This window comes from Micromys minutus (genome assembly GCF_963924665.1).
Source record: "Micromys minutus genome assembly, chromosome: 19".
NCBI classification, from domain to species: Eukaryota; Metazoa; Chordata; class Mammalia; order Rodentia; family Muridae; genus Micromys; species Micromys minutus.
In genome coordinates, this window is record NC_137954.1 from 36,792,105 (window position 1) to 36,804,982 (window position 12,878).

Sequence of the window (12,878 nt, forward strand, 5' to 3'; positions counted from 1 at the left end):
GTTGGGGTGGTTTTGTTTTATGTTTTTAACAATAGAAAGAACCCACTGCTGTTTTAGCAACCTATCCACTCAGCCCCCTCACTAGGTGCTAGCAGCCTGATTGCTTTTCAGAAACAATAGGGGTCAATAACTCTGATCATGAGAGAAATGCTTGACAGAACCCAGCTATGAACATAAGGAACAGGCCATGCCTCCGTCACGGCAACGAAGAAACTCTAAGAGCCTGTGACAGAGGCTAGGGAGGAATGACAACACAGCGTGACATGGCATCCTGGATGAGGAGACACTGAAGACATTTGAATCCAGTGGCTTTCGTCAATAATATTGTTCCAATGAAGATCAATTAGCTGTAGCAAATGTACCATAGAAATCTAGAATATTAGTAGTGGGGGAAGCCAGATGTGGACTACCTCAGTATATCCCCATTTTATTCTGTAAGTCTGAAATTGTAAAAAAATAATGTATTTGCTTTTATTTATCTATCATTTATATCTACATATTATTCATCTATCATCTGTCTATCTATCTATTTATCTATCTATCTAACTAACTAACTATCTATCATTTGAACTTCGGACTAAACTCAGGACCTTACTTACAAGTTATAGGCAAATACTCTAACACTGAGCTATATCTTCAGCCTCCAGTAAATTTACTTTTAAAATAAGGGAGGTTGTGACTTGGGAGAGGGCTCAGACAGTAGAATTCTGGCTTTGCAAGCACAGGGGTCTGAACTCATAAAATGTGGGGCCCAGCAGTGTGTGTCCATAATTCCAGCTATGGGAGGGTGAGGCAGGAAGACTCCTGGATGTGCCAGCCAGCCATTCCAGCAGGACTAGTGAGCTCCAGGTTTAGCTCGAGAACTGTTTTTAAAAATAAGGTAGAGTAATAGAGGAAGACAACTGATGTTGACCTCTGCTCACACAATCAGGTACACACACACACACACACACACACACACACACACACACGTGTGCAAACACACAGAGTACAAAATAAGTAAATGAGATAAGATTCACAAATGTGAAGCTCCAATGTCCCAGAAATTCTGGGTTCCCTGCTGGGTCTTTAGTCTGTTTCTTGTCAGTTCTCTCTCCTGTTACACATGCTGTAACTTTGCATTTTATGTATAAGGAGACACTTTTACAAAAGTATTATATTACCCAGGCCTTCCAAGGCTCTGTATATCTCAATTTGGTAAACAATTAAGCCATCAAGTTCATTTTGATCCATCGGGGTTTGTATCCTAAAACCACCACACAGTCGTTAATCAACACAGTAAAATTTAAAAATCTGTTCTCCTCCTCTTACCCTAAATTAGCTTATGGACACTGGCCTCCTTTACAGACTTCTGTACAGGATGCTCACAGGCATCTGTTGACACAGCCCCACATTTGTGAGTGCTCCACATACTAACTCATCTCGGGGCGAAGTGGGAACAGGCAAGCTGAATTGCCCTGATTGTATCTTAAATTATTTATGGCTTAAGGTGAGGAGCAAGCACCTTCATTTCAGCCTGAAGTCCCTGGGAAGAGATGGGTTCGATCTTCCCTTTGCAGGATCATAACACATTTTTCAATCTAAAAATGTGTGCCTTGAAGAGATGAGAAGATGAAGGATATTTGAGAGCCTTTCCCTTTAGGAGGTGTTCAGTAAATACTTGCTAGTCTGGAATAAATGATGTGGAGGGAACTGTGTGGAGGAGTGGAAAGGAAGTGATAGTAATGTCTCAAGCTCCAAGCCCAGACATTTGCAGAATCTGAGGCTCAAGGATGCTCCGTCTCAGACCGGTGTCCTCAAGAGCATCCTGCAGTTCTCATGTCTTCTCCCTTTCGTTCTGTCTGAGACTCAGATTAGCATCAGTGCGCACCAGCCTCTCCCTGTTCTCTGCATAGCCACAGTGCTGCCTTGGGTTTTGGAGGGTATGGGAAGGATCAGAGAGCATCCATCCTGTTGCCCTAGACCTTAAAGTGAGAGTACATCTCCCACTAGTCTGTGGATCCACAGAGGGCTTCCAGAACTATTAAGAAATAAGTAAGGAAAGAATATCTTAGTCCCAGGCATAAACTAGAACTTATCCCCGCAAGAAAGGAAACCGTGTCAGATGTAAGAAGAAGGCCTATGTTCCAATTTTCCCTGAGCCGGATGGCTTGAGCCAGGTGACATCCCTAGTGAGCAAACACATATCTAGGGTTAAGTGAGAAATATGTATAAATACCCTATAATCTGGGATGTGGCTTGGTTAGTGCAGTGATGACCTGCCATTTATGGAACCCTGGGTTCTATCTCTGGGCACCATTTAAACCAGACGTGGTGGTAGCAGAACTGAGGAGGTAGAGGCAGGAGGATCAGAAACCCAAGGTAATTCTTGTCTACAAAGAGAGCTTGAGCACAGCCTGGAATACATGCAGACCTGGAATGCATGCAGACCTGGCTCAAGAAACAAACAGTAACAAAAACAAACAGCAAACACAAACAAACAAAAATATACAAACAAACAAAACCAATGGCAGCGACACCTTAAACAGAAGATGTGCTGGGCTTCTAAGTGAATCCATGAGAAATGTCTCACTTGTCAAACATCAGGCCTTCTATCTTATAGCTAGATTCACATTGGAAACTGTGTCCAACAGTTTCCTGATCAGGCTCCAGGGATGATGGTTCTCAGTATTTCTCAACCTCCTAGTCTCCCTCATTATTCTTTGTCCCCAAAGAGAGTCAGCTTTTGGTTCTTAATGGTGGTCTACAAGCAGGGATGTCTACCAAGGTCTTCTGATGGGTCTCATCTGCTCTATTATGGCCACTGAGAGCAAGCTTTGTAGGAAAAAAATCTGTATGATTGTGGTTTATGTGGAGATGTGAAGGGTCACTCAGTCCCTGCAAGGATTGATTCCTTCTAGAAGGAAGGAGTATGTCTCCTCTTGCTTTATAGTTTCATGTCCTATGAGGTTAGTTTGACTCACTAGATGTTCTACTCTTGCTCATAGAACTACCATGAGTAGATATCCATTCTAAGAGGCCCTTTAGGGGTCCAGGTTGTACAAGGTTCTACTGTCTTCAACACATGGCTTCCAAGGCTACTGTGGAAGTCTTCATCCTGGTCAACCAGAAAGGAAAAGGCTATGGAGAAGGGTGTTGGGTGGTAAAGAAGACTATATGAGTTCAGCTCTAGAAACCTGGTATGTGGCTGGCCACACCAAAGAAGAACTTGGAGATTGCATCTACTTGTCTCTAGAAGAAGAGATGGATTTTGACCAACAGGTATTTGCTAAGTAGCAGTTATTTGTCTAGTGGCAACTAAGTGTTTAACAAACACTCAGCCCCACTGAATTTAAGAAGTTTGGATAAGGATAATATGCCAATAACCATAAATATGGATCTCTGAGAAGCTCTTGAGAGGAGCTGATTTTCTTCTTACAATTTCTAAGGATCTCACTCCGCACAGAGCTGGTTTCGTTTGTTTTGATTGTGCTGTTGCTGTGTGCAGGACACTAAGCTCTGGGCTACAGAAGTACCCCTTTAAATACCAGGCTCCTGCCTTTAAGGCACTTTAATCCCATGTTCCTCGGTGAATCAGCTGCCTTTCTGTCAAGCTAGATGCATTTGCACGTGGGAGATGAGTACTGTGATCTTCGAGCTCGAAGTTGTCCCCACCTTGGTGGATTGATCTAAAATCCTTTAACACAGAACCATATGTTGAGATCCTTGATGGAATATTAATCAAATGTTTCTATGCAGGCTCTGAAGCCCTGATTGAAAATATGCCGGTAGAAGTAGCCTTTTTAGGAAAATTACACATCTCGTACTGAAGCTAGTAATCAAACCTTCCCACTGCTTCACAATGGAGACGCAGAGACGACAGCTTATCCAAATGAAAAGCAGGGCGATTTCATTCCAGCCAGGATGCGCAGCTACAGCAATTAGGGGAAAATGCGTGAAGTTTCTGAGAGTTGCTTTTCTTCCTCTTTGAGGACATAATTATGAGAAAACATCCTGGGCCACCATGTCCTACCATGAGAGGGTCGTGAGAGAGATGGCTGTTGATGGACTTAAATAGAGTCATGAGAACAGCTCACATTATTGGTTTCTGATGAGCAAGGGACAGCTGATGTGAGGAGCAGTAAAAGTATGAGACCTGCCAAAGAAAAGAGAAGAGCATTATACTGAGGTAAGATGTCAGAGGTAGTGTATGACGGAGTGAGAGCCACACCCCAGTGCAGGAATGCCTTCAGATCATGAACAAAAAGCTTACTTCGAAAGAAAGTGAAGCCTGGTAAAAGAAACTTCTAGAAAGTCTGTCACTAAGAGACTGGGGAGAGGGTTAAGTGCATACTTTACAAATGTAGGGACTTGAGTTCAGACCCCCAGAAACTATGTAAAGAGCTGAGTATGGTATTCTATGCCTGGAATCCCAGAGACAGCAAGACAGACGGTAGAAACTGGTAGATCCTTGAATGATTCCAGATCAGCCAGGCCGGCAAAGACCCAATTTAATGAGACAATTTTCTTAAATAAAAAGAGGAAGATACCCGACTGTGCCCTGACTGCTACACTGATATCCTGTATACTCTGTATACATGCACATCTATACCACACACACACACACACACACACACACACACAGTAATAAAGTTGATTTACATTTCTGCCCTGCTATGCACCCATCCTACAGTGTCTTGGCTTTATTCATGTTGCCTAGTGCGAGACAATGCAACCCTGGGAGTAGGGGTCAGCCTTCCATCACTATAACACAGTACCCGAGAGAAGTCAACTTAAAGTAGGGAAGATTATTCGGACTTGTGGTCTCAAAGTTGGCAGCAGTTCAGCTGGGCAGCTTCTGGGCTGTGGTGGGGCAGAATGCCAGGGTGGTAGGCAGAACATGACGGCAGGCCACAGCTCACCTTCTGGTGGCTGAGAAGCAAAATGAAGGAGAGGCTAGGATCCGATACCTTACGCAGAAGCACAACTCAGTGACCTGCTTCCTTCATTAGGGGTTCAGATTCTAACATTCTTACCCTCTTTTGTTGGTACCACCAGGTGGGAGCCAAGCTCCCAGCAAATGATCCTTTGGGGGGACATAATATTTAAACCACAAAAGCAGGCATGTTCTAAAGTCCTTGGAGCTGTACCTCACTTTTTTTTTTTTTTTTTTTTTTTTTGAATTTATGGCACCAGCTCACCCAAGAATGATAATGAGTCATTTCCCATTTACACAATGAGGTCCCTTTCTTGGCTGGAGGTGAGGAACAGGTACTCCTTGTTGAGCTGCACGCTCTTCTGTGTCTGCACTGTGGGGGCCAGAGTTGAGTATGATGCTGCCTACAATAAGCTAAGGAGAGATTAGGGAGTGTGTTGACCAAACTCAAGTGGCCAGAACCAGGTAATAGAAATTGGGAGCAGACCGACCGACAGCATCTTACTTGTTACAAACCAGAGAGGTATGGGGGGAGCTGCAGGGCGAGGGGGAGCTGAGACTTGCCTTTGACAAGGGTGGTTTTCTTCCCTGGAAATATTGGTCTGCTGAGGATTTTATGCTTGGTAGGAAGGGTTCAATTCAAGTGTCGGGGTATGGAGCATAGAACAGTGTCCCTGCCTCTGTTCTCCTCCCCTTTCTGTAAAACAAGTAGGTGGAGTGAGGGTAATTTTCCAGGCCTAGGCTTCACCTTTGTAGCAGTTTTCCTTATTGTTCTGACCATAGAATCTGGCAGAAATGGCGGAGGGAGGAACAGGTGCGCTGAGAGGAATGGGTGAGCTTAGCTTGCAGTTTCAATCTATCATGGTGAGGATGTCGCTATAAAGAGTTCACGGTGGCAAGGAGGCTTCACACTTTGTGGGGGTCAGGGAGAAGAGGGAAGACAGAATCATAGCATAAGGGAGACCCTTCAAGGGTCTGCTTCCTCCAAGTCCTCACTGTTGCACAGACTTTAACTAGCAAACAGGACTAGTTAGGAAGCAGCTTCCAACACAGGCCTGTGGCAGTCGAGTTAGATTGAGCCCATAACAGGACATACAAGAGAAACACATCATAGCTAGTAAGAAACACACACACACACAGATGCACAGATGCACAGACACACAGACACACATTCACACACACACACACACACACACACACACACACACACACAAAGAGAGAGAAAGGCAAGAGAGAAGGAGCAAGGGAGAGAGGGGGAGAGTGAGAAGGGAGGGAGAGAAGGGGGGAAGGGAGGGAGGAGAAGGGAAAGAGAGAGGGGGGAGGGAGAAAGAGAGAGAGACATGTACACGCACACATCCCAAAATAAAGAAGAAAATAAAAAATTACAGTGAAGCTGCTGGAGCTCATTTCGGCTTATGAGTTTCTGCTCAATGCTCATTCAATAAATCATGTGTTCAAGCACACAGGAAGATGATGAGAACAATGGGAAATGGTAGACCAGTGAAGGTGTTGAAAATTCCCTGGACAGGGTTCAGGAAAGGTTTCCAAAGAGACCTCTCATGCTGGTTCTACACAGCACAACCCTTCTGTGACTAAGCCAGTTTGAGGCAGGCATAAACACTGACACTGATCTCAGATCTCTTGAGCTACAAAGAAGTGAACTCATTATCCAAACACTAGGTCTCATGAAAGTGATGTGGCCAGCATTCTTACATATGTGTCAAATAACTGAGAAAAGACCACCCATGATTCCTGGTGACTCACAGTGCAAGTCGTGACTAGCAACCCCAGGGACGCTCTTCTGGGCAGGATTACTTTGGGGTTTGGTGATGAAGTATTTTTCATACAAAAAAATTAAAGGAAATTAAACCTATCAGTGAGATAAATAGTGCACTAAGTTTTAGGTTAACATTTGTTAACTTTTTAAAAATTAAATAAAGCTTGATGAGATGGCTTGCTAGGTAAAGGTACTTATCACCAAAGCCTGATGACATGATTTTGATCCCCAGAACCCACACAGTTTAAGGAAAGAACTGACTCTCACAGGTCACCCTCCATATAGACACTGTAGGACATGTATGCACACACATTCTGCACACTGTAGCACATGTGTGCACACATGTACACCTACACACAAAAATTAAAAAGAAAAATGTAAGAAGAAAACTTAATGATTAAAAAAGAGTTCCCGTGCTGCTTTTCCAGAACTTTCTAAGTCAATGAAACAAACTACTTCAAATGAGGGGGGATATATTGCTGTACTTAAAGAGACTGTCTTAGTCATGGATGGGTTTGCATGAGATACCAGATACAGACATACAACTGGCAACACCAAAACTGGGGTGTGGTATTGGGTGTAAGTGGGATGAATGTACCTTGTTCTCCTTCAAGAGAGCAACTAGTCACATCAGTAATGTGAAGGTAATTTAGAATGTAGCTCCTCGTTTATGAATGACATAATGCCATCATCATTACCTGGTAGGCACATCAGAGACTTGGTGGCCTGTGTCATTGTGCCACCTCTTACCCTTGTGCCTTTCCTTTAACCTCCTAACTATTCCTTAAATGCATATTCCCCATATTATCATCATTACTACTGTTGGTCTACAGTACCCACTACAGGCCTGCATAATGTCTGACCTGGCTCCAGCTGAAGCATTAAAAACTCAGTAAAAGATTTAAACAAAGAGTTCATAAAAGAGGACAATGACCAACAAGCCCATAAAAGCAGGCTCAACACCATTAGTCTCTGAGAACATAAAAGGTAAAATCAAAGTGAGATGCTACTTCACACCATCCAAGTTAAGATAGATAGATAGATAGATAGATAGATAGATAGATAGATAGATAGATGATGGATAGATGGATAGATGGATAGATGGATAGATGGATAGATGGATAGATGGATAGATGGATAGATGGATAGATAGATATCACCAAATGTTGCTTGGGTCATGGAGCAGCAGAAACTCTGGCATGCCATCAGTGGGATTCTCAAACAATGCAGCCACTTTGTAAAACTGGTGGAGCTTTATAAAGTTGAACATATATTTTGTCCAGCTTTTCAACAAATCTCCTAGGCATGTAGAATCGAAATATGTCTATAAGAAATCTTGCAAATGAACTTCATAATGATGTTATTTATTTATCATTGCCCCAAACTGGAAAAAAAAATCCTAGTGTTCACGAGCAGGGGACATGACAGACAGGATGTTTCTTTATACAATGAGCTGCCTCTTAGCAGTAAAGGAAGATGACTACAGATGGGTCCCAAAGCCTTCGGTGAGCAAAAGAAAGCAGAGAGTTCTATACTGTGTGTTCTGTCTACCTGGGGCTCAAGATGAGACACGCTTGATCTGTCGGGAGAGAAATCAGGACTGCAGTTACCTCTGGAAGTGGAGATTAGCTGCAAATAGCTGTGTGCCCACTAGTGTTTTGTCAGATGAACACAAACTAGAGTCATTCAGGAAGGGGAAATGTCAATTGAGGGGTTTCCTCAATCAGATTGATGTATCGATAAGTCTGTGGGGGCATCTCCTTGATTGATGATTGATGTGAGGGGTCGAGCCCACTGTGAGTAGTGGCACCCCAGGCAGGTGGTCCTGGGGTGTATAACTAAGCAAATTATCAAGCCATGGGGAGCAAGCCAGTAAGCAGCATTCCTCGGTGACCTCTGCTTCAGTTCCTGCTTCCAGGTTCCTGCTTTGAGACTTTGCCTTGACTTCCTTTATGAGAGATTAAAAACTGTAAGCTGAAACAAATTTCACCTCGAGTTGCTTTTGGTTATGACATCACAGCAATAAAAAGCAAGCTAGGACAAGCTGCAAAAAGAATGTGCTAAAATTTTGGGTTTTATTCCATCTCATTTGCATAAGCAGATTCATAGAATCAGATGCGATTTTATATCTTCTTGGATTTCGATTTTTAAAATGTTCACACAGAGTACACTATATTTTTCAGGAAATTTACCCTGTAATTAGTGACTCTTTCCCAGTTTCAGAATTGGATTTTTCTGAAATATAGGACAATTTGCCTCATATACTGATTTATTATGCCCAGACTGCACCTAAGATATTAGTCTTCACTTTGGGAAGTGAGTTTAGTAAGCTTAGACCCAGTCCTCAGCTCTCATCTCCTCCAAGCTCCGTGGTGTGGTGATCTACTCATCTCCAGTAAGTACCCACTGCCTGGTGATAGCAAGACTGGGCCAACAAGTACTGGCCCAACCAACTCCTGCACCCAAGCAGGGACTGTGTGGAGTCACCACAGTGATCCTTTCTCAATCACTGAGACCTCCTAGAACCTGTGCCTGCTTACTTTAAACATGTCAATCAACTCCTCCCTTCATAAAACTGTTTACATAAATAAAGACCTGGACCCCATAAAGTTCTTGTTTATGGGTGCCTCTTTGTCCCCCTGTCTGTACCTTTGTCTTCTCTGTAAGTGTGGTAGAGTCCTAGAGTGCCATACACTCCCTGAGCTGCCAGGTAACTACAACTTTACTTCCATCTTGGGCCTCTTCTAAGCATGAGAAGGATGTTGTGTCACTTACTTTCATATTGCTGTGAAGAGACACCATAACCAAGGCAACTTGTTAATTGGGCTTACAGCTCAGATATGCAGCTGGGGTAGCAGCTGAGAGCTCACTCTTGATTCCCAAGCACAAGGCAGGGGTGGAGGACATCATACTGGGAATCTTGAAACCCTTCTGAAACCTCAAAGCCTGCCCCCATTGACACACCCCCTCCAACAAGGACACACCTCCTAATCCTTCTCAAATACTTACACTACAGGTGCTTTCTGTCTTAAAAGGGCTAATTTACAATATCTTGTTTATGATCTTACTTCTTCTTCTTCTCTTTCTTCTCCTCCTCCTCCCCCCTCCTTCTTCTCCTCCTCCTAATAAATTCTGATGTTTTCTACAGAAATCCAAGATGCTGTCTCACCCACTGCATTCTCTGGGCCTTGATTTTGTTCTTTATCATCTATACTCTAAACACTTTCTAAGATGGTTTTCCACATCACTGATTGTCTCTGAGTGCCTTGTGCCATCTGAAAGGTGGTGTTTTGGTCTAGTGTATATGACACTATTTCTACAGTGTGTGCAGTGTCCCTTAAGGTATGGACCCCTTGCTGGAGTAGAAGTCAAAGACATATGCCTCTGGATCCAGACAGATTTAGCTTGTTAACATAGTCTCCATTCTTCACTGTTGTCTTAGTTAGGGTTTTACTTCTATGAACACAACAACACAACCAAGGCAACTTTTATAAGGACAACATTTAATTGGGACTGGCTTACAGGTTCAGAGGGTCAGTCCATTATCATCAAGGTAGAAACATGGCAGCATCTAGGCAGGCATGGTGCAGGCAGAGCTGAGAGTTCTACATCTTCATATGAAGGTTACTAGCAGAATACTGACTTCCAGGGAGCTAGGACTAGGGTATTAAAGCCCATGCTCACAGTGACACACCTATTTTAACAAGGCCACACCTCCTAATAGTGCCACTCCCTAGCCCAAGCATATACAAACCATCACAATTGGGTATCCTGGGAGAGTGAATTTAATTTAATTACTGAGCTTCTTTTCTCATTGACAAAATGAGAATTTTAGATGTAACAACTTCATAATGTGGTTGTGAGAGTTTTGTGAGATGTTTGAAGAATGCTGGATGGGTCCAGGCATAATGAAGTAGATGAGGGTTAACCCTCTTGTATCTGCTACAGATTCTTCATCCTGGCTTTGCTTTCTATGTGCAATGCTATATTTGGTTTCATGGTCCCCAGAATACAGCTTCTTCATGTTCTGCACACTAGCTGACATGTGGTAAGCTTTCGAGGAGTATCTGTTGAGAAAAATTCATTCAATTAATGAAAAATCTGTTCTTCATAGAAAGTGCTATCACAACATTAACCTAACATGGACTGAGCAATGAACAAATGGAGAATGGAGAACCAGTTTCCTATTATGTTTTTATTTAGATATGTATATGGCAATGCCAGTGAGAAATGAACTTCATGCAATTGGAATTTTAGGGAGAAAGTTGTGTAAGTTGCTAAAATGCTATTTCTTAAATGTGTGTGTGTGTGTGTGTGTGTGTGTGTGTGTGTGTGTGTTAAGGTATATGTGCTGATACTTTGAGATGCATGTTGATATCAGAGAGATTAATCTTGGGTGTTATTCTTCAGACACCTTCCAGCTTGATTTTGAGACAAAGTCTCTCACTGGGCCCTGGGGATCAGTTAGGCCAGACTGGCTAGGTAATGAGCTCCAGGAATCCTGTTTCTGCTTCCCCAGAGGAAGTGTCCACTATACCCAGCTTTTTATGTAGGTTTATGGAGGTGATGGAGGCTGATCTCTAGTCCTTATGCCTACATGTCAAGGACTTTACTGAATGGATTACCAGCCTGGCCCTATTTTTAAAATGACTCTAACTCTTAGGGTTTTTTCCCCCTCATTAAACTTCAAAAACAAACAAACAAACAAAAGGCAGACAAACAGGAAGGGGAAAAAAACTTAATTTCCAGTTAGTGTCTTAAAGTCTAAGAAGATCCCATTCTCAAAGGTGAAGGTGCAATTTAATTGTCAAATCAGAATCCAAATGCTCAAATGTAGTCTTTAAAAATGTTTCCTTATACTCTCTATAACCCACCATCCCCAACGGTGGCACCTGTTCCTGGTGGCTTAGCTCCTGGCGCATAGGACCTGGTGGCTCAGAAAGCAGGAGGAGGAAGAGTGGAGCAGGTCTGAGGAGTAGAAACTTCAAGATGCACCTGGTGGTGAGCATCACTAGGAAGAGGAGAAGGCAAGAATAGGCCCAGGAGTAATGAGTCCAAAGTCAAACAAGTCATACTGGATCTCACTGTGGAGGAAAAAAAGAAAAAAATTGTGGGTAGGCCGCCAAACAAAGTGAAGAAAAAATTCACCATCTGAAAGAGGATGAAAACAAGAAGCCTGGGGGATGGAGGTGGGGGTGAGAAGAAAAGTCAGGTGATTTGTGCCTAACTTTCTATGGGCCATACCTAATAGACATGTTGATCACAATGAAGGAGGAGAAGATGTTGGGAGATTTGTAGGACAGGTGATAGAAACTGAGAGAAAGACTAAGGAGCAACAGATGAGGCCTTACATGTGTTTTCGAACCACGGCACCTGACTATCATTATGACTTTTGCCTCATACCTTGAAATCTAAGGTTTTCTCTGGTCTCATAAAATGGCTGCTGTTTTATAAGCCTGTATTTAGTAGGGTATTTTTTTTTCTGTAAAACGTTTGGTGTTTCCACTTAATGCTTTCTATGTAAACATTGTTTAATTGTTACATTGAATTCTAAACATTCCTATCAGCATGGCAATTTAATCCATTTTAGAAAAAAAAAACTTTTTAATAATTTGAAATTAAGAAAGCAATTTAAAAAGAAAAAATGTTTATTCTTGAGAATTTCATTCATGTGTACAAAGAAATCTGATCACACCTTCTCTGAATACTGCCCCCCATTCAATTTCCCTATCTCCAATATCCCCATTATTAGACTCCCCCTCCCAACTTCATGTTTGTTTGTTGAATAACCCACTAAGTATCAGAACTTCTACCCTGGAGTTTTGAATCATCAGTGTATGCCATGGTGGTTGACCAGTTGGCCCATTTACATACAGCTCTCTTAACTTTGCACTGTCATTGCTGACATCCCAGTATGTGGGCCTAAGGCACTGTCTACTAAATTCAGACTTTCATGGGATTATTGGAGCCAACCAAACGTGACAAGGATACTGAGGCTTCAGTGGTCATCACTCCAGGGTCTTTCTCTTCCCAAGGAGGTCTACCATTTGCAGCTGGGACCTGGACCAGCAATGCTAACAGGATAGACAATTGGCCAGTCCTGGACTAAAGCTTTAGAGTAGCATCTTTCCTTGCCTGAGCATTCAGTGAGCTGAGGTGCAGACACTCCTGTATCTATTTCTAGAA

General features: G+C 42.8%; 1 pseudogene across 1 annotated transcript; it reads left to right on the top strand.

Annotated features, from left to right (window-relative positions):
• Positions 1 to 5,710: 5,710 nt before the first annotated feature.
• On the top strand, positions 5,711 to 12,100 carry LOC308433251 (protein BEX4-like; annotated as a pseudogene). The gene is made up of 2 exons: positions 5,711 to 5,729; positions 11,708 to 12,100. The product of its transcript is annotated as a protein BEX4-like (transcript).
• The last annotated feature ends 778 nt before the right edge of the window (positions 12,101 to 12,878 follow it).